Below are 3,182 nucleotides of genomic sequence, written 5' to 3'. Positions count from 1 at the left end.
GGTTCAATTCCCGGATCAGCCTCCCCGAACAGGCGACGGAACGTGGCTTTTCACGGTAGCTTAATTTGAAACCTACTTGTGACAATAAGCGATTTTCATTTTCATTTTCATTTCATCTCTGGACCTGTAAAGACTTAATTACCTGCAAATGCTGGCATTCAAAGCATTGTCTTGCATTTTTGACTTTGTCTATATATATGTTTTCGGAACATACCTCTTCATTCACCTGAGGAACGAGCAGTGCTCCGAAAGCTAGTGTTTGAAACACACCTGTTGGACTTTAACCTGGTGTTGTCAGACTTGTTACTGTGCACAGCAGGGGCTGACAGATAAAGAGTCATTCACCACCCAAATGTCGATATGCACCTCCCCCAACACACGCGCATGCCCACTGCCACTGAAAGTTTTGTCATGATTCTGATATGCAGACGTTTTAACGGAAACTAGCAAACAACATAATGATTTTGTCCACTCAATAACAATATCAGAGATTGATCATTACAGATTTTCTTCGACCTTCACACAGATTTTCAGAGAATGAAAGATACTGAATGAATGACAGACTCTCATACAGTCCCAGAGACTCTCGCAAAGCGATTTAACTGAATCTCAAAGACAGATTGTTGCAGAAGATATGTAACAAGCCGAAGAATGATTGGTATATTACAAATATGGAATGAATCTGACTCTGCCATATAGTGTCAGGGACTGAAATATGCAGCAATTGTATTTCAAAATTGATCGCACTTAGCAGGGTGGTAGTGTCAAATAACCGGATGGTGCGAATCCTCAATGTGCAAATGGGACCTTGTCGCCACAAGGACTGTGTAATGGTCACTCTGAACGTCAAGACTATGGGAGACAGAGCTCCACAGACTGACTCCTACTTTCCACAGACCACCACTGACTGAATCATGGTGAATACCAAGAGCTGAATTATGTTGTCAACACTCACATAGAAATGGCACACAGAATAAAATGGCGAGATCGTGGAAAATGTGGACCGTTTTCCATGACCGGCAGCAACCACTGGAAAAAGGCAGATCCATCAGATAGGATTCGCGCTCACCTCCAATGTGTCAGCTCAGCCTTCAGCAGATTGAGAAAGAGAATACTTGAAGAGCAGCTTCATGACAGAATCGTTCGGAGTGACCATTGCACAGTGCTGACTCAGCAACGGCAAAGACTGGTCCCGTATGTGTTTTATTCTGTTCTCAGTGGAGGCCAACAAACCAAAAATACTCCAATTTACCCAATGATCCCAGTACGAAAAGCAAGGGACAAAAATTGTTTATTTTGATTTTATTTCAACAACGAAACAAAATTGAACAGGAATTAAAAAAGCGCATTGAGCTGATACAATAGGCTTCGGGACGCAATGATAAGCTGGTTTGAGTAATGGCTGTCTGCTGGTTGGCTCGTTGGTCTAGGGGTATGATTCTCGCTTAGGGATTTCCATTAACGGTAAAATGCGAGAGGTCCCGGGTTCAAATCCCGGACGAGCCCTGTTTATGTTTAATCAGTACGATCCATGTGGTGTCATTGACTGAAATCGGGAGCAAGTTTGAGCTCCAGAGAATGTGTCAGTACAGAACACGTGAAGAAACGAACGCGACATTTAAAGACCGTTTCACCATGGTGTAGGACTCTGAATTTATCCTCAGATATCAAGAAAAACAAACGAATGCTTGCGCATCCAGGTAGTTGGCTGAATGCAATGTTTGTATGTAACCCCGATAAACCTTTGATTTATTTGCTGAATCTCCGCCTTAAAAATAATCAATGTCCCGCTTCCGCCGCCTTCTGAGGCAGAGTTCCAAAGAACAAAGAACAAAGAAGTGTACAGCACAGGAACAGGCCCTTCGGCCCTCCAAGCCCGTGCCGACCATACTGTCCGACTAAACTACAATCTTCTACACTTCCTGGGTCCGTATCCTTCTATTCCCATCCTATTCATATATTTGTCAAGATGCCCCTTAAATGTCCCTATCGTCCCTGCCTCCACTACCTCCTCCGGTAGTGAGTTCCAGGCACCCACTACCCTCTGCGTAAAAAACTTGCCTCGTACATCTACTCTAAACTTTGCCCCTCTCACCTTAAACCTATGCCCCCTAGTAATTGACCCCTCTACCCTGGGGAAAAGCCTCTGACTATCCACTCTGTCTATGCCCCTCATAATTTTGTATACCTCTATCAGGTCGCCCCTCAACCTCCTTCGTTCCAGTGAGAACAAACCGAGTTTATTCAATCGCTCCTCATAGCTTATGCCCTCCATACCAGGCAACATTCTGGTAAATCTCTTCTGCACCCTCTCTAAAGCCTCCACATCCTTCTGGTAGTGTGGCGACCAGAATTGAACACTATACTCCAAGTGTGGCCTAACTAAGGTTCTATACAGCTGCAACATGACTTGCCAATTCTTATACTCAATGCCCCGGCCAATGAAGGCAAGCATGCCGTATGCCTTCTTGACTACCTTCTCCACCTGTGTAGCCCCTTTCAGTGATCTGTGGACCTGTACTCCTAGATCTCTTTGACTTTCAATACTCTTGAGGGTTCTACCATTCACTGTATATTCCCTACCTGCATTAGCCCTTCCAAAATGCATTACCTCACATTTGTCCAGGTTAAACTCCATCTGCCATCTCTCCGCCCAAGTCTCCAGACAATCTAAATCCTGCTGTATCCTCAGACAGTCCTCATCGCTATCCGCAATTCCACCAACCTTTGTGTCGTCTGCAAACTTACTAATCAGACCAGTTACATTTTCCTCCAAATCATTTATATATACTACAAAGAGCAAAGGTCCAAGCACTGATCCCTGTGGAACACCACTGGTCACAGCCCTCCAATTAGAAAAGCATCCCTCCATTGCTACCCTCTGCCTTCTATGGCCTAGCCAGTTCTGTATCCACCTTGCCAGTTCACCCCTGATCCCGTGTGACTTCACCTTTTGTACTAGTCTACCATGAGGGACCTTGTCAAAGGCCTTACTGAAGTCCATATAGACAACATCTACTGCCCTACCTGCATCAATCATCTTAGTGACCTCCTCGAAAAACTCTATCAAGTTAGTGAGACACGACCTCCCCTTCACAAAACCGTGCTGCCTCTCACTAATACGTCCATTTGCTTCCAAATGGGAGTAGATCCTGTCTCGAAGAATTCTCTCCAGTAATTTC

General features: G+C 44.7%; 1 non-coding gene across 1 annotated transcript; it reads left to right on the top strand.

Annotated features, from left to right (window-relative positions):
• The first annotated feature begins 1,415 nt into the window (after positions 1–1,415).
• On the top strand, positions 1,416–1,506 carry trnap-agg (transfer RNA proline (anticodon AGG)). The gene is given in 2 exon segments: positions 1,416–1,451; positions 1,471–1,506. It is a non-coding gene; the product is annotated as a tRNA-Pro (tRNA).
• The last annotated feature ends 1,676 nt before the right edge of the window (positions 1,507–3,182 follow it).

Source organism: Scyliorhinus torazame, chromosome 24 (assembly GCF_047496885.1).
Source record: "Scyliorhinus torazame isolate Kashiwa2021f chromosome 24, sScyTor2.1, whole genome shotgun sequence".
Classification (NCBI taxonomy): Eukaryota; Metazoa; Chordata; class Chondrichthyes; order Carcharhiniformes; family Scyliorhinidae; genus Scyliorhinus; species Scyliorhinus torazame.
The sequence above is the reverse complement of the archived record's forward strand: the minus strand, read 5'-3'. Positions and strand labels throughout refer to the sequence as shown.